Here is a 24,779-nt window from a genome sequence, read left to right as displayed (position 1 = left end):
GGTTGAGAACCACTGCACTAGATCAATCTGATGGGGGCGCTGTCTGAGCTGAGGTTCCCTCTTCCCGGATAACTCTCTAGCTTGTGTCAAGTGGACACTATCTAAGCAGCACATCTTCAGATCATAATTCCACTGTCTCACTATTCACCTAGCTCTATGAATTGAAAGGTTACATTAGTCTATCAACTGCTTCCAGCTCAGTGAAGAAAGAAACAGAAGAAGGTAGATGCTACGGAATGAATGTTGCATGGCTTCAGTCACAAGGAGACAATATCCACTCCTTGCACTACCACCCCACCCCACCAAGCTCATTCTGAAACAGCCTGATAACTCTCAAGTAGAAAATATCCTCAGGTGAGAATTCTTTGTTCAGTTCTGAGCCCCATTTTTAATGGGGTTATTTGATTTTCTGAAGTCCACCTTCTTGAGTTCTTTATATATGTTGGATATTAGTCCCCTATCTGATTTAGGATAGGTAAAGATCCTTTCCCAATCTGTTGGTGGTCTTTTTGTCTTACTGACGGTGTCTTTTGCCTTGCAGGCTTGTACAACCACTCTGGAAATCAGTCTGGCGGTTCCTCAGAAAATTGGACATAGTACTACCGGAGGATCCAGCAATACCTCTCCTGGGCATATATCCAGAAGATGCCCCAACGGGTAAGAAGGACACATGCTCCACTATGTTCATAGCAGCCTTATTTATAATAGCCAGAAGCTGGAAAGAACCCAGATGCCCCTCAACAGAGGAATGGATACAGAAAATGTGGTACATCTACACAATGGAGTACTACTCAGCTACTAAAAAGAATGAATTTATGAAATTCCTAGCCAAATGGATGGACCTGGAGGGCATCATCCTGAGTGAGGTAACACATTCACAAAGGAACTCACACAATATGTACTCACTGATAAGTGGATATTAGCCCCAAACCTAGGATACCCAAGATATAAGATACAATTTGCTAAACACATGAAACTCAAGAAGAATGAAGACTGAAGTGTGGACACTATGCCCCTCCTTAGAATTGGGAACAAAACACCCATGGAAGGAGTTACAGAGACAAAGTTTGGAGCTGAGATGAAAGGATGGACCATGTAGAGACTGCCATATCCAGGGATCCACCCCATAATCAGCATCCAAACGCTGACACCATTGCATACACTAGCAAGATTTTATTGAAAGGACCCAGATGTAGCTGTCTCTTGTGAGACTATGCAGGGGCCTAGCAAACACAGAAGTGGATGCTCACAGTCAGCTAATGGATGGATCACAGGGCTCCCAATGGAGGAGCTAGAGAAAGTACCCAAGGAGCTAAAGGGATCTGCAACCCTATAGGTGGAACAACATTATGAACTAACCAGTACCCCGGAGCTCTTGACTCTAGCTGCATATGTATCAAAAGATGGCCTAGTCGGCCATCACTGGAAAGAGAGGCCCATTGGACACACAAACTTTATATGCCTCAGTACAGGGGAACGCCAGGGCCAAAAAGGGAGAGTGGGTGGGTAGGGGGTGGGTGGGTATGGGGGGCTTTTGGTATAGCATTGGAAATGTAAATGAGCTAAATACCTAATAAAAAATGGAAAAAAAAAGACATCACAAAAAAAAAAAAAAAAGAAAAGAAAATATCCTAAAAGTTCATGTTTGACAGTGAGATGGGAGAAGACACCTGGAAACTGTACACAGTAAAGCAGGGGGTCCTGAAGGGAGGGACAAGAAGATCCAGAGGACGATAGAGCTTGGGATTGGTCTTCACAGCTGTGTAGCTGGCAACAAAGTAAGAAAAAATGTAACAGTACACAGCATGCAACTGTGCACAGCGCTTCTCTTTGAGAGGGATTCAAGGTTCATTTAGTTACTTGGTCATTGTGTTTGCTTAAAAGACTTACAGCTAAAATAGCTACAACTTACAGACAAGCGCATCAAGTTAGTGTAGCCACAGCTGCCGAGAATACTACCAGTGCAAATAGGTAAGAGAACAGTCCCCGACACACCCCTTTTCAGGAGGAAGATAGGTGACAATCAAATGCTTTACGGATCACCCAGCGTGTGTCTCAGACCAGACTCTGAGCCTGGCTCCCAAGTCATGGAAAACACTTACTAATGGCTATCACGCCTCATGTCTAATTCAGCAATCAACATTGGCTCAAACAGTTTTCAGGCTACACCTAAATTTCCTAAAAATCTCTAAGAAAGATTATTTTCCACTTCAAAAGAGAAGTTATTACTCTGTAAGTTCTTTGACATCTTTAATGTGTAATCATTATCATGTTTAATATATAGTTATGAATACAAAATTATCTGAATGCTGAAACTGACCAGGTGTGGTGGTACACTCCTGTACTCTCAGCACTCAGGAGGCAGAAGAAGATGGGTCTCCAAGTTCCAGGCCACTCAAGGCTGCACGGTGAGACCCTGTGCCCCAGACAGTGCTGGAAAAACACCCCAGGAGGACAGCTTCGCAGTGTCAGCCCAACTATACAGGCATATACTCTGGACTTGACAATTCCGATTCTGGGAAATTATACAAAAACTATCCTTGCACATTTATGACTTGAAATTGACTAAAATAAAATACACAATTGTTTTTGTTTTATTTTAAAATCGAAAATTTGCAAATACAGTTTTCATCTGTAGAGGGCTATCTTAGTCAGTGATGTACATAAATTAAATGGGAGAAGGGAAATGAGGAGGTAGGCAGAAGTATCAGCTGCTTTTCTGTTGCTGTGATAAGACACTATGACCAAGGTGACCTATGCACAAAAAAAAAAAAAAACCAAACAAACAAACAAAAAAAAAACTGTATTTGGTTCTCATGGTTCCAAAGCTATGAAGAGTCCACGGTAGGAAGGCACAGCAGCAAGCAGCAGGCATGGTGGTAGGAACAGGAAGCTGAGAGTTCAAGTGCAAACGAGAAACATAGGAAGCAAACTCCAAGGAGGGTGAGGTTATACATGATCTCAGAGCCTGCTTGCTACAGAAAGACTGCACCACCTAAATGTGGAATTATGATAGCTAATGATATAGTTCTCTGGGTGTTGTTTGTTTACATAGCATAAATTACATAAAGAAACTCTAGAAAGACAGTTGAAAAAATAATAGCATAGTTGAAAGGAAGAAAAGGATAGCCATCGTCTTCCAAGTGAGTGCTTAGTAAGTGGGCTGAGCCGTGTGACAGTGTTACCTAAACAAAAAATAACAGAACACCATGAGATCTATTCCCCTTTCCAGACTCTATATCCAGAGGCAGAAGTTCAGAGTCCCTCTGCCCTAGAGGATTCTTTTGTCTTCTGTAACCATTTACTTTGTCTCAGACCTTAAAGAATTATTAACACCATCTCGCGACACAGAGGTTGGCAGTTCTAAACTCTCAAGTCTGCTTTCATGGCCAATGGCTTTAGGAATGGAATAGACCAGAAACTGAAACAATAGAACTCGTGTTCCTAAGCCTGCACTGAAGTGAGCCTGGGAGGCTAAGCAGCAATGAAATGGACTGGGGCCACGGGGTTTAATGAAATGAATGTGGTTGCTGAGTATATTACTCAAGGATATCCACACCTTCTCGTGTCTGCCAGAGCTCTTCCTGGTGGTCTGATGTATAACCTGTGCTGTACAAACAGACAACAGCCCATTGTTGGCCTGGGTAAGCCTATGCCTTGGAAACCACCCAAGACATAAGGCTATAATGGCCAAGCCAGACCCTGTGTCAAGATCCAGGTCTGACACACATACCAAGGGATTCACGATCTCTGAAATCTGCAGAACATGGGTAGGGTACCCTAATGATTCAACTTCCTGCTCAGGAGATCATCTTTAAAATTTCTCATCCTCCTCTTGCTCACTTTGCCCATCCAGTCATTTAAGGAGGTGACAAGGAACCAGGCTCCCTGCGTATCTAAGGTCCAACTCCTTTACCACAATGAGGAAGACTGGACCAGCGTGAAGAAGCCTAGAAGCCAGCAGAGGCATGAGACTCTCTGCACTGGGACCCATAATAAATAAATAAATAAATAAATAAATAAATAAATAAATAAATAACAAGATGACTCACCTTCCCCCAGAACACTAGATTATAAATAAATAAATAAATAAATAACAAGATGACTCACCTTCCCCCTGAACACTAGATTTGAAGAATTCCATATCAACCCTTAACATGACATAGAACTTGCACTGTACAAGATTGGGTCCAAATTCTTCCACAGAATTTTGCCTTTAAAAATTCCAGAGATAATTTCCCTTGGTGACAAACTACATGGTCCAACAGCACCTCATGTCACAGTTTTTGTATAACTGCTTGGATTCTCTGCAATCAATCTGATTCCCTCTTGACATTGTGTCTTGACACCAGGGCTGCCTGTATAAAAGATGGTTTATTCTAGAACTAAATATGAGAGTCCATGGCCCAGGAACTCAGGTCACCCCCAAATACCATGTTCCAATGTGATAGCAGCTTCAATACTTATTCATGCTATTTTTAATTTTATACAATATATTTCAATCATATTCTTTCCCCCCACACCAACTCCTTCCAGATTCTCTCCACTTAGTAATAAAGGAGCGGGAAGTGATGAATTCAGGCACTTTTTAAATGCATTGGCAGAAACATTAGGCACACAAGCAACAGCAAAGTAGAGAGGTCTGTGCTGGAAGTCTCGTGCTAGCTGACAACATTCTGAGCCTTTCTTTTGGCCACAAATTTTGGGAGAGTCCCTTCATGGTCGCCAGATAATACTGAGAAAATTGGGATCCCCTGTTGGAATTCTAACTCTCACTAATAAAATTTAAGAATGGCCACAAATATAAGTCGAAGGGAAACTCTTATTCAAGTAAAAAAAAATAAAATCCGAAAACTGCTAGGGCAGGCAACCAGTAAATCTCCGCAGCTGCCCGGAAGAGTCCAATGGAGAAGAGAAAAAGCAGCAGCAGCCACACTTTTCTGAGTTAAGCTAGCACGATGTCCAGCGACATGGTGGACAAGCAAATGGCAAGCACAATGAGGAAGCGCATAGCTAGAGCCTTATAAGCTACTACACTAGGGGACAGGAATTCTAGGAGGAAAAGTCCCATATCTCATTAAAGGGGTCATTGTACCTCTTACCATTTTAGCATGGCTTAAGGCATGCTCACCTTCCTGGGGTGATCCGTCCTGCCTGGGGGTTAGTACCTTGGACAAGTGACTGATCCACCCAACTGGAATGAGGCCTCTGCCCAGGCTAGAAATTCTATTCTCTTGACTAGGAGTTTTCCCTTAATGGTTTTTTTTACTGCTACCCTAACATTCCCACCTCTGAAAAGCTACCTTGAGATCCCTCAGGGGGCGGCTAGTATACCATTTAAGAGTACCTGTTGCTCTTACAAAAGCCCCTGGTTAATTCCCAGTACCCACGTGGTGGCTCATAACTGTCTGTAAGTCCAGTCTCACAGGGTTTGAAGGCCTCTTCTGACCTTCAGGAGCACCAAGACCATGTTTATACAAACATGCAGAAAAAGCACTTAAATGCATCATCATCATCAAAACAATGCCTCCAAAAGCTTCCTGCATCTCTGGTCTCTGGCGAGGAAAGAGTTGCAAGGGGTCCAAGAAGAGACAAGAAAAAAATCACTTTGAGGGGGTAGCTTTTTACCCTAAACTGCCTACAACACTTTTCACCTCCTGTCTCATCAGTCCCCACTCTGAGGAAGCAACCCTAACTACTGGAATGGCAATGGGGTAATGAGCAATCTGGTTTCTTCCAAGTGAATGGATATCATCATCATATAATATGGAGCAACTGGACTGCTGTAATTCACTCACTACTAGAATCTGTTGTGTATCTAACTTCTCCAATTGAGCAAGATGCAACAATACACGTACTACCCAGGCATAAGAGAGTTTTATTTTATTTGGGTTTTTTGTTAATTTCTTTTCTATGATTTGGGAGTAGGTAGGGAGACTAGTTTAAAAGACACAGCTCGTGTATCAGAAAATACCTTCCTCTTCATTAAAAGCAGTATTCAGAAAGCAAAGGGCATCTACTTCCCTTTGATGGGTATGAAAAGACTTCAGAGGATGTAGGTGATCCCTGGAATGGCTTAGCATCATCAGGGTAAGCATGGGCCAGCATTACCAGTGTGTGTGTGGACCAGTATCATCAATGTAAGCATGACGCAGCAGCAGCATCAGGGTGAGCATGGGCCAACAGCAGCATCAGGGTGAGCATGGGCCAACAGCAGCATCAGGGTGAGCATGGGCCAACAGCAGCATCAGGGTGAGCATGGGCCAACAGCAGCATCAGGGTGAGCATGGGCCAACAGCAGCATCAGGGTGAGCATGGCATGTAGTCAAACCCACTCTCAACTTAAGTTGCATCCTGCCCTTCTTGAGCTTTCACCATTGGCAACACTGGGGTTGACTGGTTGCTGGAAAGATCCAGAGAATTAGTCAGTCTCTTAAGGACTGATGACCTCAATACATCCTTCTAGAAATAAAGAACCAAATGGCTTTCCTCAGCAGCCTCAGGGCTCCTCTCACTGGGTCACTACAAGCAGCCTTCTTTCAACAGAGGCAACATCAATTTCAAAAGATGCACATGTGTGCCTTTGGCCTCCGATAGATCAGTAAATGTTTGCGTGTCAGTAATACATCTGCTAATAATGATGTAAAATGTCCCCCAAGAGTGGCACCAAAACCAAAGAAATGCTGCAGGGATTAATCTACCCCCAAATCAACCTGTGGTTCCTTAACATCTCCCTCTTCAGGTACTAGCAATCTTTCCTGCAGCAGTTGCTTTTAACAGTTTTCTCTGAAACTAAATATCATCCTAGCAAGCTGTTACTCCCCACCACAGAACTGCTGAGAACTAATAACTGAGCTCCAAACACCAGGCTTGGCAAACTCTGGCTTCAAAAAAAAAAAAAAAAATTAAAAAAAAAAACAAAACATTAATCTCATGATGACATTTTAGAGGTCTCCACAAAAAAAATCACATTTCCAAGTGAAATAAATCCAGTCCCCTAAATTAGGCTGCATTGGAACAAGGAAATAAGCAGCCAGAGCCAGCAATGAATTACACATGGCATGCTAATTACTAGTCTTATCCAGAAATAGCTGAAGACTGCAGGATTTTTGTTGTTGTTGTTGTTAAAATAACTACAGTCTTTATTCAAGGGTTGAGCAAACGCATCTGATTTACTTGCATGCTTCAGCTTCTAAACATAATCACATCTATGTGTGCTTATTTAAGAGGGAGGGAGAGAGAGAGAGAGAGAGAGAGAGAGAGAGAGAGAGAGAGAGAAAACAAACCTCAAGGGCTAGGATACAGATAGCCAGGGAAGACAATGGGTGGCCAAGAGAGAAAAGAGCCTGTAGTGTTGTTGACTGGATACATCCACCAGCATCCTCAGACATGCCGTATGAGTGTGAAGCTACATCACTGCCTGCTTCCTCTGTTGCATCCCACCCAGACTCACTGAGAAATGGGACAGAGCAAAAACGATTGCTGAACATCATCTTTAGACATCATCATCATTTTTCCCCATAGCTCAAGACTTAAAAACAGTGTTGGGGAAACATAACGGCAATAGAAAGACACTTACCCTTAGACACACTTAGAGTGCACGACTGAGAAGATGTTTTTTAGTAAAGTGCTTGCCTTGAAAGTGTAAGGACTCAGAGCTCAGATCCCCGGTACACATGTAAAACCTAGGCCAAGTGGCTCAGGCCTGTGATCCCAGCCCCAGGGAGGCAGAGATGGAGGGATCCAGCCAGTCTAGATGAATTAAAGACCGTCAGTTTCAGGAAGATGTCAAAAAAGATGGAGAACAACAGAGGAAGAGACCTAAAATTGTCCTCTACACATGTGCACACATATGCATGCACACACATGCGTGTACACACATACATTACAAAAGAAGAAAAGAGGGAGGCAGGAGGGAGCGAGGGAGAAAATCAGCTAGCGTGCAATTGTGAGGGTTTACATGAGAGCAACCATGAATAAAACGGATCCATGGATATATTTTACCACTGTCCTGGTTCCCTAGCAACAAGATGAACATCTTCCCATATGTGTGAGTTTGGCCAAAAAGATTAATATCTCAACCCTGGCGAAAGCTACAATGTGGATTACAAGGTTTCATCTGGAGTCTTAGCCCTGTTTAGAAATAACCCACATCTCATTTACTCCCCGCCGCCTCTAACATGACCCAGTTTTTCTCCATCACCACATGCCCAGGTCTCTCATTCTATAATATTCCACGGAGAAACCCTCCTCATGGTTGTTGGCCGTATCCTAAGCTCTTCTGGGATTAATGAAACTGTGGGAAAAAGAGTGTCCTTGATCAAGTAAGTTTAGAAAATTCTAGGCTAAATGACATTAAGGATTTTTTTTAATTACAGAATTGTTTCTAATAAGCTAAAAGCACATTAAGAATCTTCAAGAGACAGAGAGAGGTAATAGACATAATTAATAAGCCCCAGTGATTGGAAAGCCTTTTCTCTACCTCCTAAAATGAAGTTCCTCTGAGCACACTGGCCAGGTTCTGGGCTCACCCTCCTCTTCAGCTGGCAGCACCCACTCTGCCCAGGACATGGAAAGTGCTGAAGATACAAAAATGGAAATGATATAAATATTCCTCAAGCTACAAAGCACAGAGGATTCAGAGACACTAGAAGGCAAGCCACTCCAGCCGAGCATATGAACTAGTTGCCAACTTCCAGGTCACCATGCCATCCCTGAACCTCAGAAGTGCCTATTCAGACTTAGAAATGTCAGCTCAGAGTTGGTTTTTAAAAGGATGTTATCGCCAGCCTGTGCTTTGGCCCCATGAACATGCATCACACCAGTGGTTCTTAATGACCCTTTTACAGGGTTTGCCTATGACCATCGGAAAACACAGATATTCACATTACAATTCATAATGGTAACAAAATTAAAGTTATTAAGTAGCAATGAAAATGATTTTATGGCTGGGGGGTTGGTCATCACAACATTAGGAACTGTATTAAAGGGTTACAGCGTTAGGAAGATTGAGAATCACTGCACTATATCCACTATAATGATTCTGTTCACTGTTAATGTAACGGAGGAATCCTTGGGTAGTGGTGGCTAATAAGGATGATATAGATACCAGATCCCCCTCATTCTGCTGACACTGAAGTCCTTGGCTCATGGCTAATCCTCACGCACACTCATTCCTGCCAATGAGCAAGGTGGAAGTCCAGGCATCTACCTGCAACAGGCTCCAGGGGAGGAAGCATCCACACCACACAGGTCTCCCCTTCAGACCAGAGGTCATAGCTGATCCCATGCGTGTCACATTCCAGAGACAAAGCCAACAGAACACAGGTTGTCCCTCATCCCAGCTCCTGCAGAGGCTTGGGTCTTTACAACACCATCTGATGTTCTTTTGGAGGTTGGCCTCTTGGCTAGAGTAAAGCCACAGATGGGAAGGGACCAGTGGAATTATGGGGAAGAGGCTGCCTCTCTCTCTGCACCGTTCAGTCTTCTGTGGCCCCGCAGATTACATCTGTTCGAAATACTGTTGACCCTCCAATCAGGCCTTGCCACAGACAAGCAAAGACCTGAAGTTGAGGAGGATAGAATTCCCCAGGAGCAAAGATTTTTCAGGCAATAGACAGAGCCACGTGTCCTGTGACCAGCTGTTGTTGGTCCAAGTACAATTTCGAGCTCAAGAAATTCAATCATGTGAGTTCTAGATAAACACTGGTAGACACAGAAGCCCCTTGGTGGGAGAGTTCCTTGGTCTCAACACCTCCCCCGACCCCATGAACATTCATTCGCCCATGGAAGCAACCAGCATCATAGGATTCCTCGCATCAGAGAAGGTAATGATTCTTCTCGTGTCATAAAGCAAAGTTGCACATATACAGATGAGAGTACAAGCCAGCAAATGGTGCACGATGGAAAAGCACAGAGGACCAGACATGTTCCTGAACTACATCTCTGAGAAGAAGCTGTGATCTCTCCTGGCAGATGAAGAAAGGGCAGGTGGAAGAGACTTCCAAAGCCACGTAATGAATAAATGTTATGACCAAAGGAGCAAGCCTGAGCCTCTCACCTAGGACATTCACACATTTTCCCATAGTCGTATTACTACAACCTTGCATATATTATATATATGTATATATTAATTAATATATTACATACCATACATTGTATATTGCATATTGTATATACTATATGTTATATATTATTGGAATAAACTGAAAGCAACTGCTTAGAGAGGAAAATAATGGAATCTTGGGCGACTTCTGTCTTCCTGTCTTTTATTTTATTGTTAAGAATGTGAATTAAATAATAAATACTTCCTGAAAATCAATTTTGCATGTGTGTCAGTAAAAGTATAATTTCCATGACTTTTATTATAATCTCTTAGGAAAACAAAATGAGAGGGCAGGTGTGGTGCCTGCCTGCAATCCTGGCACTGTGGCCACTGAGGTGGGAGGAGTTATAGGTTCAAAGGCAGCCTAGACTACATGGTTCCAGGACAGCTTCGTATACAGCAAAAACCCTACCTCAAAATAATAAGGGAAGGGAGGGGGAGACACTGGAAGGAGGAGGACCATAGAGAATATGGAGGGAAGAAAAGAGGAGGGATAACCAGTGCCTGTCACTGACAGGCATGTGGCGGACAGAGTCCTAAAATGTCACGTGCTACGTCTTTAGCATTGGGTCAGAGGCTTGAGTTATGGACTTGCCAGAGTACACATCCCTGCTTTCAGACACCCTGGAGCTGTATGCAGAGATGGACCTTCTATTAGCTTGGCTCCCACAGTTACAGGAAGGGGAAGTTCTACAGTGCTATGTAACATGGCTAAGAAATAAACCTTTATGTCTGCGAGCCTATTAATGTCATGTTGCTTCTCCTTTTTTCTTTGTACATCCTTTTCCATGTATCCTTGGTTTATGTGTATGAGTATGCAGTATTGTATCATGAACACGAGGGACTCGGAAGCTGGGAGAAAGCATTGGATCCCCTGTACTGTAACAACAGGCAACGGTGCCAGACCTGGGTCCCCAGTAAGTGCTCTGAGCCATCTCTCCAGCTCTTCTTCTTCACCCTTTAGAACATGTATATATTAACTGTGTAGGGGAGGAGGCACGCGAGTCACACCACACATGGAGAAGCCATAGGATGACCTTCAGGAGTCGGTTCCCTCCTTCCACCAAGTGGGTTCCAGGGATCGAACTCAGGTCAGAAGGTTTTGCAGAGCAAGCCTCTCTGCTTTCTGAGCCGTCTCCTCAGCCCAAACTGTTTTTCTTAATTCCAGGCCTGTCTGCACAACTCCTTCATAAAGGAGGATAAAGCAATGAGTCCATAATGAGGTAAAAGATTTAACAAAACTCAATCTGGCTCCTCATAGCTGGGCTACCATGCTCTCCAGCATGCGTGGAACATCACATCCCTCTGTACCTCAGCCATTGCATTGGTAATGCTTTCAATTGAGAAGTACTTGGTAATTATTCACTGGATAAATTAGTAAGTGAATGCACAGGTTAGTATATAAACACCAACACTTGGTCTCATCTTCAGATGGCCATCTTGGTAGCAAGAGGGTTGCTGGTTTTATCACTTGGTTTTATGGAACACCACAGATTGTGCCTCAGCTGGAGAATGTGAAGATGTCTGCCAACACAGCCTGGATGGGGCAGAGTGAGCAGAGCGGAATGGTACACAACTGCACAGACATTCTCTCAAGGGGCTACTTTGCTGTGACTCAGAGGCCCAAACCCCTACCGGTCCTGGCACTTGGCTTTAGTTCCCTGTAACTTTTTATTGCCTGTAAACAGAAAATTCCTCACACTTAGTCAGTCTCAGGAAATTCAATTCCCTATGTGTCATAACAGAGCAGCGTGCAGGGCCCTTGGGCAGGACTTTTCCTCAGGCAGCCAAGATGCAGAATAGGGTCTATAGATCTGCTCATGAGTACTGGTAAGGGTGGGCCTTATGTAGACTGCGCTCTGTACATTTCTTAGTCCTACTATCCTAGAAGCAAAGATTTGATGATAAATAAACAGCAGTTGATGGACAAAAGCCCTTTCCACGTTTGATGAATTCAAATTTCTTTTTTATTTAATTTAATTTTGTTTGTTTGTTTGTTTGTTTTTCGAGACAGGGTTTCTCTGTATAGCCCTGGCTGTCCTGGAGAACTCACTTTATAGACTAGGCTGGCCTCGAACTCAGAAATCCGCCTGCCTCTGCCTCTCGAGTGCTGGGATTAAAGGCGTGTGCCACCACGTCCGGCTTAATTTTATTTTTTTACTTATTCACTTTGCATCCCATTCACTGCTCCCATCCCTGTCACCCCCCCCCCCCCTTTAATACTCTAATTTCTTAAACTGTACCAACTAGTTGATTCATTACTATGATAGCTCACTTGGTGTATTATCATCACAAAAAAATAAATAAAGAGGTAATTCATCTGCTGGTGGACAATAAAAAACTCCCTCAAAACAATCTGAATTTGTATCTTTATGAAAATGAGACTATACATATTCCAGTATAAGGATAAGGGACCCCCAAAATTATCAACAGATGAAAGAAATTATCAGTTCTGGTCAAGCAGAAATTCTGAGAGTTTCAGGATTAGCTCTCCCGGAATAACATATGGAAATACTTGGAGGAATGCTGAGTATCCTACACAAACAAAGGTTAAGCTAGAGGAGATGGCTTCAAACTCTTCAACCATAAGCTAACCTTTCTAGGCATGCAAAGTGTTAACACTTTTCTATTGAGGACAGACAGAAATGACTAGGGTTTTTGGTTTTTTTTGTTGTTGTTGGGTTGTTTTTTTTTTTTTTCTGTCTTTAAGGATCTGAAACATGTGGTCATGGGTCACTGGGAATAAGGAAACAAAGTCACCTACTCTGGTGATAATGAGAGGAACAGCTATGGCACCTGTAAAGGGGAGAGAACAGCTGTCTCCCAGGTACACACAGATAGGCAGCAGCAGGTCTTCCCCCAGGGGTGTGAATCACCCATGTCTGCCCACACATTAGACTATAAGGGACTTTATCAGAAGGACTAACACTGCAACAGCTCTGTTCAAATATCTAGGCATTGGGGCATTGGGGGCTTTAGAAACCAGAACTAAGGCTCTGTCCTTTTTTTAGTTTTTGTTTGCTTTTCAATTCAGAAGGCTCATGTTCAATGGGAAATGAGATTAAATGAATTTGATGGGCTATGTCCTGTGGAGTGTGGGATAGTAATTGCATGCCCTAAACCAAACTCTAGGATGCCCAGCAGCCACTGAACCTCTCCCATGATGCTCTAGCATTTATATGAAAGTCATGGACACAGAAATCCTTCTTCGAGTAGGAGAAACGTGATCCATTCCTAGAAGGCTGGATACCCAAGTTCAGCAAGAAAACATCCAATGAACTATAGCCCGGTCCCTTAAATATTCTCTCTACAGCAGTGCCAATGGCTCAGCACAAGTAGATCTGCAGCTGGGCAGAAATCCCGGATATGGGGATAGATGGCCTTTAAATGATTTTACCAAGGACTCACAGCCGTATTAGTTACTTGGACTGCTGTGATCACTGTTTCTGACAGAAAGAACTGAGAAAGATTGGGCTTGGTTCATGGTTTTAGAGGGTCTTGGTAGAGGAGACGAGGGTAGACTACCAGGAGCACACGGCAGAGGCTGTTCACACCATGGTAGATCGGGAGCCAAAGGAGCAAGAAGAACCAGGGATGCAGCTACAACCCTCAAGGACACACACTCCATAGTGACTTACTGAGCTAGGCTCCAGCGCCGAAATGTCCTGCAGCCTCCAAACGTAGGACCAGACAGGAAACCCATGCTCAAAGGTAAGCAAGTGGGATGCACTTCAGATTCAAACAATAACAAGCTCTCCCACTTTGTAAAGCACTTCATTCGGCCATACAGCAGTTCGTTTTTATTCATGTATCTGTGTGGTGTACACAAGTGGGGGTACGCATGTTTGCACGTATGTGTAGGTGGGTACATGTGCATCCATGTGCCTGTGAGGCCCAAGGGTGTCAGGAATCTTCCTTGATTGCTCTTTCGTCTTATTCAGTGAGACAGGGGCTCTCAACTTCAAGGTCGTCAACACAGCTAGTCTAGCTGGCCAGTTGCTGTAGAGATCTCCTATTTCCGTCTTCTTAGGCTGAAGTCACAGAGGAGCCACCATACCCACCTGGCATTTACATGGAATCCAAACTCCACCCCCTCCTGTTTGCTCTTTAACTACAGAACCAGCTTCCAGGACCCCCCAGCTGGCAATTCTTAATATTGATTTTATTTAGGCTTTCTCTACCAGTCACCCAAAGATGGAGTCAAAACCTTTCATCCCACTATAATTGAAAGATAGGCAACTCTATTGGAAAAGCTTAAACTTAATTGATTAAACAACCAAATCAACCATGCCGAACTAAATTCTACTTACGTATTTTCAAATCCTTAACTAGTTAAATGTCCCATTATCTCCTTTAATCTCTCCTAACACTGTAAACCATTGCACACAAGTTCTTGGTTAGGGTTTCTATTGCTGTGATAGAACACTATGACCAAAATCAACTTAGGGAAGGAAATGTTTATCCATGCCTCAGGTCATCACTGAAAGAAGTCAGGGCTGTACACAAAGCTGGAACCTGGAGGCAGGAGCTAAAGTAAAGGCCAGAGAGGAATGCTGCTTACTGTCTTTGCTCCCCCTGGCTTGTCAATTTACCTTTTTAGATAACCCAAGACGGCCTTCCTGGGGTGGCTCCCAGTGGGCTGAAGTCCCCAAATCAATTATCAATCAGGAAAATGCTCCACAGACTTAACTACAAGCTAATCTGATGGAGGCACTTCTCAACTGAGGTTCCCTCTTCCCAGATGACACTCACTCGTGCCAAGTCGACACAGTAACCAACGAGCACCAACGCTACAGTAGGTCTCACATATTCTCTCGCTGCCTCGTTTGTATAATAAAAATAAGATGAATAAATAAGGTAATAAGGTGAAATCATAAGATTCGGTACCTGAGATGTAAATTGCATTGGGCCCTAGAATGGAGCTCTTTTGAGGACTCAGATACTGATTAAACAGACTCTGGGCACACCTGAAACAATTACTGGATAAGGTGGAGACCGGGACCCTCACAGAGATGTGGGAAAACGCCAAGTGGTGGAACCTTCAACATCAGTGCAAAACAGGGCAGGGCTGCAGTTCCTTGTAAGACCCAATCTAAAAGCCCCAAAGCCAAAGCATCTACAACTCAGGAGAAGCTGTACTTCCACAGGACTCTAGTTCTTCTGCCAACGCTGCATATGTCTTTGCTGTTTTTAGGTGTGTTTTAAATGCTTCTAAGTAAAACATTTACATCAGTAAGCCCTCATGTTTGTTTGTGTCTCAAAGTATACAAGGAATGGCCTACTGCCAGTGTTGACAAGACTGCTATTATGACCCTGAACTCACCCGAAAGCAGTGGTATTTAAAGAGAGCTTCATAGCCAGGCAGTGGTGGCACACATCTTTAATCCCAGCACTCAAGAGGCAGAAGCAGGTGGATCTCTGTGAGGGGTTCTAGGCCAACCTGCTCAATAGAATGAGTTCTAGGACAAAGACAAGGAGAGATTCGTTTGTGATTATGATATTATACTAATTCTTTCATGGGCTTTTTCTTTCTTTCTTTTTTTCAGTTGTTCTGATTACTAATATTTCAGTAATATTACAGCCAAAGTCAGGAATTTCATCCCATCATCAACTAAGACACCCATTGTTGTAAGTCAGATACACTGTTAGTGCTAACAGCTCCAACACAGATGGCCAGAAACAGATATCAATCAAGGCCTGCCCATTACACAGAAGTGGAACAACTCTTTATTCGGATTTTTTGGCTCAGCTAATGGAAGGTATCTAAACCGAAACTGAGGTGGGAACATTTATTTGCTTTTTTTTTTTTTTTTTTTTGGCTGGGTTATATTTCACTTAAATTTAACTGGAGGGTTATCAACTACTTGCTGTAAGCTTTACTGTCTTAAAGAAACCACAAATAACAAAGTTTAACTGTAACAAATTCTTCAGTTCAGAATGTGAAACGAATATAGTTCCCATGCTGTAGTCTTCACGGAGCAATTCTCTTTGGGGAAGGTGACAGTGATGGCTGGTCATTTACCTGATGGCTTGTAGGTCTACGTGAGGTTTTATTTTTTAAAAAAATTAATAAGCTCAAGCTATTTAACAGATATGTTAGATTTCATCTCCTGGTCTCTTTTGACACCACGTTTTTAAAACAGGTTTTCCTGTATTTCATCAATGCTATCAGCATTTCTTCAACTGCACAGCCCTGACTTCTTCACCACAGCAGTCAAGGTCCAAGAAAGATATGCAAGTAAAATGTAGAGAATGGTGGCAATTCAGACCCCAGGAGAGGGAAGGAAAACGGTTCCTTACACGTCTGCTTGTAGACAAACCTCAGACACCTAGTGACAAGAAGGAGCCCCTTCTGGGCATTGTTTGTACTAATCAGCTGCGCATCAGCAAACAGCCTCCGACACAAATAAAGACCACACAGAACAAATCGTCACTCAACTAGAAAGCCTTCGTAGAAGAGACTAGTCGACATTCTTGTTTTGATTGAACTCATTTGTTATTTCCTTTATGTATATTTACGTCATTTCTCCCTCCCTCCAACCCCTTGCATGTCCTCCTCTATCAAATCCATGACCTCCTTTTCTTTGTTACTGAGAATAAATAAACACAAGCTGCTGAGTTCATCCTGGGTTGCCCATGTGTGTCTGTTTTACCAGGTGACACATGTAACCATCTCCTTGTGTTGTTACATCACACGAGCTACAATCCAATCCCTTCCATCTCCCTACCTGTCCTCTGCAATCGTGCCTATATTGTCTTCAGCTCACACTCAAGACATCTCACATCTGACATCGTTAAAATTATTTAATGATAGTCATGCCTCACGCCCGAAAGTGCTCTCTAACCACAGGGGAGACCACTGGGAGAAATTTGCTCAACATCCCCTCAAAGCCCTTCAAAGCCCAGAACTGGATAGGATACCATGGAGTTCAAGGATGCCTCCAGGTTCCCTAGGAATCAGAAATGTTATCTTTGGGATTAGGAGACGGCTCACTGGATAAAGCATGAACCACTCAAACCCAAAGATCCCTAAAACTCCTAAGAATCCAAGCAGAGTAGCTCATGTCTGCAATTCCAGTACTCACACAGAGAGACAAGATATGGAGACAGGCAGATCCCAGAGAGCCAGCTAGCTCAGTGTTGGCAACAACAAACAAGAGACTCTGCATCACAGTGGAAGACTACGAACAATATTCAAGGCTGTTCTCCGACTCACACATGCAAAACTGTGGCACGGGTATTCCCATGCTAACATCAACACACAGCACATATACATAGATTTAAAAAAAAAACAAACAAACTATTTTTAGGTTTTGCTCAATCTTCCTGCCCTTTCTGTACTGAATCCAGAGAGAACTTAGCAAACTACTTCCATCTGGAAGAATCTGTAATAATTATACAGCCTCTGGGGTGACACTTTTTGAAAGGGTGGCCCGTGTACACCACCAACAACAGGACTTTAGGAGGTCATCTTCCTTGAAGGGCACGCACGCCCAGCAAATGCCCTCACAGATGCACCAAGTGTGACTTTGCTGGGACTGCTGAGACACAGTCTGTTACAACTGGCATCAGTTGCCACAAGCAAGCGCTAAGAACCTGACCCTGGCAAAGCACATTTTACACTCCAGTGCTGCTCATCTGGGTGATACCAAGTGGGGAGGCAGGAGGGGGCAGGAAGGCAGAGAAGAAAGTACTGGAGCGTGCATGTGTGCACTGTGCCCAAAGACACCCTGCTGCAGAAACGACTTCACCCACATAGACAGACCAAACCCACGAAACCAAGTTTCCAAACTGCTGCTGAGCATCCCATAAAAAGCAGCTCTCTTTCTAACCCTCCCGCACCGTGGAAAAATACAAATGACACCAAGCAACCGAGAATCTCTGAAAGTCTTATTTTATACTCTTTCCCCACACCCACACCCAAACCTCCCCCACAAAAAAATCTTAGGTGGAAAATTTGCTAGCTTTTTTCGAAGTTTGACAATACTGTGATCATCTGACGAAGCACTTGACTGTAGAAGAAATTTGCTAAAGGCATTTTTCTGTTACAGTTGCAGTTGTCTACTTGATGAAGGAAAATAAAAAAATGTCACTTGGTAATAGAAGGGCAGAGGACTGAAGAGGCAGTTCCATTAGGGAGTGCCTGCCTTGCAAGCATGAAGACCGAAATTCAACCCCCAGAGCCATGTAAAAATTCTAAATTAAGATGTTTTAAAGGTGTCCAGGGTGGCACATGCTTATTTATAATCCCAGTGTCAAAGAGACAGAAGCGGGTGGATCCCTGGGACTGGTTGGCCAGCCAGCCCCTTCTACGTGGCAAGTACCAGTCCAGTAGAAGACCATGTCTCAAAAGAAAAGGTAGACTGTGGCTAAAGGACACTCGAGGTTGTTCTCTGGCCTCCACAAACACAAACATTATGGAACAAAATCATGGATGGAGAGAGAATAAAGCAGACAGAGAAATCCCAAGGTCTCAGGCCAGGGACAGAAGGGGCCCGTGACGTGTGACTGAAGTTCCTTCCTTCTAGCCTTCCTCTTGGCATTTCCCAGCTTTATGAGGACACACCCAGTGTTTATGAGGACACACCCAGTGTTCCTGACACCTGTGCTTCTGCTTCTCCCAGTGACACTCTTAACCGAAAGCTTCTCCCAGTGACACTCTTAACCGAAAGCCAGAGAATGAGGGATGCTACAGCCTCCTGACTCCGGTTCACAGTCCCACAGAGACTGCTACAGGGATGGACAGGCAAGAGGGTGGGGTTTCCAGACAAAGGGAGATCCTGAATGGAGCCCTGAAAGGATTCGGGAGTGGGAGTCCTCTGAGAACCCGGGAGAAGAGTGAAGAGATCTCCCCAGGCCTTCCGGTACCTTTGCTCTCACGTCCCATATAACCAACTTGGAGGATAACCCATCACTGCCCAGCTTCCCATGCAGAGAGCAAATCCCTGCAGCCTCCACAGGAATTGTCTATTCCTTCAAGTGGAGGCACCTCAGGCTCTCCTTACAACCGAGCTCCAATTGCTCTCATTCGGTCCCATTTTCACCATTTCATCCGTATCCTTCTGCACCGCAGAGATCATTTTGTACATACACATCACTTTAGCAGGCACAGATGACGAAACACAAATCTTTTTCCCAGTACGGCTGCTGGTCTTCGATCTTGATTTTTTTTTTCTTTTAACATGATCGCATGATCGCAGGAAGTTCAGGTCAGAGAAGTGCAGTGTTGAACGGAGTTGTTGGTTAATTACTGAGTGTTTCTCAAAGCGGCTCCCTGTCCTCACCATTGAGCAAGGAGCCTAAACTTATGATTTAATTAATGATGTCCCCTCCTACATCTCAGCAGCTCTGTGCTTTGCCCATTTCCTAACACCTGGCTCTAGCAAGATGCCTCGTGCAGTGTTTTAGGAAACCTGCTCAGTCCTGGGGGAAGGCAGACAGCACTTCTGTCTGTACGCCACTAGTTCCCACATGTGTATGATCCATACCCTGACAGCTGGCTAATATCACAATAGAAAATGACAACTGACATTTTACTGACCCTTTAATATGTATCAATGATGAACTAGCCATTCCAAAGATAATTCTACAAGATAAATCGCCCATAAGATAAGACAAACTGAGACTCCCGGTGACAACTTGCCCAGGGTACAGAATGAATGGACCTGGCAGGGCTGGAACTCAAGGAAACGTCTGTGCAAGCGCACTATGACCGAGGTGCGCATACCTCCGGAATCTTCAGGAAGACTGAATCTTTAAAGTATTTAACAACAACCGAAGCACAGAGAGTCAATCAAACCCACCTTCAAAGCCAAGTCCAAATAAATCCACTGCAGGCAGGACCCTCCCAGAGAAACAGAGCAGAGAGAGCAAGCGACACCTGTCCAGCGTTCTCACCACTTAGGAATGTCTCGCAGTCCAGCTGTGAGCTTTACAAGTCACAGAGCAAGTATAAATTCCAGGACAGCCAGCTGTAAGAGCCTATTTTAAAGTGTGAAAGTCCTGACAGCACCTCAGAATCAAAAGTCTGTGCTTGAGAGTGCCCGGGGAATGCTGGAGCAACATGCACTTGTGCAAGCGAGCGCGGGCAGTTCTTCAACGGCTCCCGTTGGCGGGGAGGAACACAGTTTTGTATTTAACCTAAAAGCCACATACGGTACTGTAGTCAAGAGAAAGTTTTCCATTACCAATTTTAAAGTTGCTTAAAATAGTTGACAGAATGAGGTAATCCCATATAAGGAGAGGAATCAGATAACTTATGTAATTTTCAAGAATTATTGCTACTTTTACCAAAATTTTGTAAATCAAATTTCACAGCCCTTTGGGGTATAACTCAGTGGTATGTTCACTTCCTTAGAAAACGACATGGAGACAATTTTAGGCTTGGGTGGGTGAACTTAAGGAGAATGCATGTGAAGCAAAGACAAATGTTAAACTACACTCACACTTGCACAGGCCTTGGGTGAAGACTTCCTCCTACTTTAAGCTGGTAGTAAGTGTGCCAAATTACCATAGGAAAAAAATCACCCGCATTCATTAAGTCAGCAAAAAACAAGAGACTCTCCAGCGCCGTGTTGTTCCATCCAGTTAGTAGAGAGATTGCAGCCGGGCATGGTGGTGCACGCCTTTAATCCCAGCACTCAGGAGGCAGAGGGAGGTGGATTTCTGAGTTCAAGGCCAGCCTGGTCTACAGAGTGAGTTCCAGGACAGCCAGGGCTATACAGAAAAACCCTGTCTTGAAAAACCAAAAAAAAAAAAAAAAAAAAAAAGAGAAAGAGAGAGAGAGGGGGATCGCACAAATATACGTCAGCAGCACAAACATCCACGAGAAGCTCTGGGCACTCCAAATGAACACTTGCCATCATACCCTGCAAGTCAATCCACTGAGGAAGGAACTATGCATAAACTCAACTCAACTCACCCAGAGAGAAGTGAACTGGACCCACACTGAAGTAGAATGCAGTCTGCTGAACAATACGTGATGTTTAGCACTATGGAAGGCTGAGAAAAGCCCATTTAAATTAGGGATCTGTGTAAGTGAGTGAAGAAGTACACACAATCCTTCCTCGTGCTGCAAATCAATCAGGAGCCTCACTGAAGCCCAACCGTACATTTTTTTTAAGAGCCCAGGGATGTTCTCATCAGCTAATGACATTTGACACAAGTTGTATTGAGTTGGGTTAGCACGCCAGATATCGTTCTAGACCAGCCATGCAAGCAAGCCATTGAGAAGGAGGATGGAATAAAAGAGCCCAGGGTCTGTCCTGGACCTTAGAGAGCGAGTGTGGAACTTGTTGTAAGTAATGAGCCTACCTTGTAGCAAATTTTTAAAAAGGAAAAAAGAGAGGGAGAGGGGGAAGAAAGGAAGGCAGGAGGGAAGGAATATTCTGAAACACTGTAGAACACTATAGAACTCCTAATCTTTTTGAAAATTATCAAATGTCTTCGTTTGATGCCAGGAAACATCAAATGTAGACAGCCAACTAGGCAGGATCAGAATCAATAAAATCACTTGAGAGTCAACATAACAGAGGCAAAGGACATCCTTGGGTGAAGAGCAAACAGCAGACAAACTGGAGCTTAGGGACAGACCTTGCATTCTGTAGCAACGTCCAACTCCTCCAGGGCTAGCCTTGAATCTTGCTTTACACTAAAGAATGTCTGAGTCACCAAGACATGTAGTTACCATCTACATTTTACCTCCATGTACCCCAAGTTTCAGTCACTTAGACACACAGATGGAAAACAAAGGTGACTTAAGGGCAGCCAACCACCTCGGATGGACCGGCACCATCAAACTCTATTTCACAAACATCAGAAAGAACTCAGCTCACCTCTGAACTAGGTGAAGCCTGAGGTCCGTTCTTTAAAACAGTCCAACAGGAGAACAGGGTCTTGTACTACAAATGTAGAGTCAGACGTGCTGGAAGAAATACAGAGAAATTCCATGAGTTGACTCTTGATTTCTCTCAGTTCCAAAACAAAACAAAATATTTAAGAGCTGTCACAATAAAAAGCACAAATATCAAAATAAATAAAATGAAAATGCAAACACAAACATTAAGTATTACATGGGGGGGGGGGAGATTCATAGCCAAAAATCTGGAGTGAAGGATATGCCTAAATTGGGACTTTTTTAGGCGCCATTGAGGACAGTAAGTTCTCATCTTTACATCGAAAGACACACTTGCTCCTCCAATGACAGGAAGTTTGTCTTCAATGAGAAGTCACAAATAATGGACAGTTTCTTGCTGGATCATTTTTCTTAAATTATTTTATTTACATTCCAGTTCTTGCCCCCAGTAGTCCCCCTCCAGTTCCTCATCTCATTCCTCCTCCCCCTTGCCTCTGAGAGAGTGCTCCCATTCCTCCTCCCCCTTGCCTCTGAGAGGGTGCTCCCATTCCTCCTTCCCCATGCCTCCAAGAGAGTGCTCCCACACACACCAGACCTCCCCTTTCCCTGGGGCCTCAAGTCTCTTGGGGATTAAGTTTGTCTTCTCCCATTGAAGCCAGACCAGGCAGACCTCTGCTACATATGTGCCCGGGGTGTCAGACCAGCCCATGTATGATCCTGGTTGGTGGCTCAGTCTCTGGGAGCTCCCTAGGATCTGGGTTAGTTGAGACTGCTGGTCTTCCTATGGGGTCACTCTCCCTTTCAGCTTCTTCAATCCTTCTCCTAATTCAACCACAGGGGTCCCTGACTTCAATCCAATGGTTGGGTCTAAGTATCTACATCTGTCTCAGTCAGCTGCTGGTAGGGCCTCTCTGAGGGCAGCCATGCCAGACTCCCATCTGCTCTGTCTTTGGTTACTACAGACCTCCTGGGAGGCACACAGGCCATAGAATGTGGGTGAGTTTGTCTGTAGCAGTGCCGTTGCTATTGTTTTTGTTTTTATTGTTGTTGCTGTTGTTGTATATATGTGTCTGAGTGCAGGCACAAGCATGCCATAGCATGTATGTAGCATGCATGTAACATGTATGTAACATGTATGTAACATGTATGTAACATGTATGTAGAAGTCAGATGATGATTTCCTGGAGCTTCTCTTTGCACTGTGGGATGTAGGGGCCCAACTCAGGCTCTCAGACCAAGCATCAAGTCATATGAGTGGGTCTCTCTCTCTCTCTCTCTCTTTTTCTCTCTCTCTCTCTCTGAAATACGGTCCCCCTTTATAACCTAGGGCTGGCCTCTGACTTGAGACAATTCTGTGTAGCTTGATGAAAAGACCATTTTCCTTCTTTAAAAAAAAAAAAGATTTATTTATTTATTTTTATTTATGACTACGCTGTTGCTGTCTTCAGACACACCAGAAGAGGGCATCAGATCCCATGACAGAATGTTGTGAGCCACCATGTGGTTGCTGGGAATTGAACTCAGGACCTTTGGAAGAACAGTCAGTGCTCTTAACCGCTGAGCCAACTCTCCAGCCCCCATTTTCCTTCTTAACAATCCAAATTACCTTGAGATAACTCAGCCTGCCTAATATTCCACAGGGAAAGGAGGCAAGCCTGAGGGCATCTCATTCCTTCTTGGAAATAGGTATCTAATCCTGTGTAGCAGTGAAACTCTCAACTAAGAAGACACTGTGATTGTACCCACAAGGCTGCCTGCCTTTCTGTGTCCTCCAACCTGAACGTAAAGCATCTTTACTGCTCCAGGGGTTGCCTGGTTTCCACTATCTACCATCAACACCTTTATCCCAACTTAGTGAGCATAGCTCTGTGCGATCCCATGCTAGGTGGGATCCCTGTGTCCCATTCAGTGACTTCCTGTCTTATGAAGCCATTTCAGATAAATCTCTGCCTCTGATAAAATGGGTACTTCTTAATACCCAGCCTGCCAGTACGTAGGATACACTCCATCCAAGGTAGAATAAGCAGCCATCTGTGACATTTGTGTGCCACACTGCACTCTCCAAGAGACTTGTCCCTCAAATCGTGTTCCTACCATATGTCACTCCCCAGTGTTCAACCAATGCAAAGGTATCCAGATAAAAAGTGACTGATAAAGGACATTGTGAGACTCCTTTGGAAGTCTACTCCAAATACAGGTGCCAAACCACCCTGCCTGTTATTATCTATGCCTTCCTATCCATATTGGAAATGTTCAGAATCTAGAACAGGCTACTAAGGCCTTAGTCATAGCCCCTTATATAAGATTCCTGAATTGCAACTGAAGAGTGAAAGGCTGCCTTGCTGAGGGACTGGGGCCACATGGAAAGACCTGAGGGGCCTCTAGAACCTGAGAACAGTCCTGACAGCAAGCAAGGGGACCGTGACATCAATCCTGCGGTTAGAAGAAATTTAATTCTGTCAACCATCAACAAGCTTGGAAGAAGACCTCTTGTCCATGCAAAGCACAATATGCCTAACATCTTAACTTCAGCCCTAGGAAAACTGAACAGAGCACAAGACAGCTCAGCCATGGGAACTGTGAGATAGTAAGTAAGTGCGCTGGTTTAAAACACCAAGTTTAGTATTTTAAAAAGACTATTTTGTTCGGAACTATAAAATGAATACATTTTATAACATAAATACATGAAATATATACTTACATATTAATCACATGTGTAACTCTATTGATAAGGCTCCATCGACCACGAATAAATTTTTTCTCACACGACTATGACCACCCTACAGGAAGGAACTACATTGCCAGCATCCCAAACTCATA

General features: G+C 43.9%; 1 protein-coding gene across 9 annotated transcripts in view; it reads right to left on the bottom strand.

Moving 5' to 3' along the window:
- The window catches only part of Ldlrad4 (low density lipoprotein receptor class A domain containing 4), a 328,277-nt gene that overhangs the window by 232,838 nt on the left and 70,660 nt on the right, over positions 1 to 24,779 (bottom strand). For 4 of the 9 annotated variants that reach the window (XM_006526085.4, XM_006526086.4, XM_006526087.4 and 1 more), the window contains one exon: positions 21,940 to 22,028. The exons of 2 other annotated variants lie outside the window; for them this stretch is intronic. The gene's annotated coding sequence lies outside the window, so the exon portion shown is untranslated. Of the gene's footprint in view, positions 1 to 8,482; positions 8,580 to 19,908; positions 20,872 to 21,939; positions 22,029 to 24,779 lie in introns of those variants that run through there. 3 more of the 9 variants (XM_030250537.1, XM_030250538.1, XM_006526088.4) reach the window with 2 other exon arrangements.

The sequence above is a fragment of the Mus musculus genome, chromosome 18 (genome assembly GCF_000001635.26).
Source record: "Mus musculus strain C57BL/6J chromosome 18, GRCm38.p6 C57BL/6J".
NCBI classification, from domain to species: Eukaryota; Metazoa; Chordata; class Mammalia; order Rodentia; family Muridae; genus Mus; species Mus musculus.
This window is presented reverse-complemented; position numbering and strand designations above follow the sequence as displayed.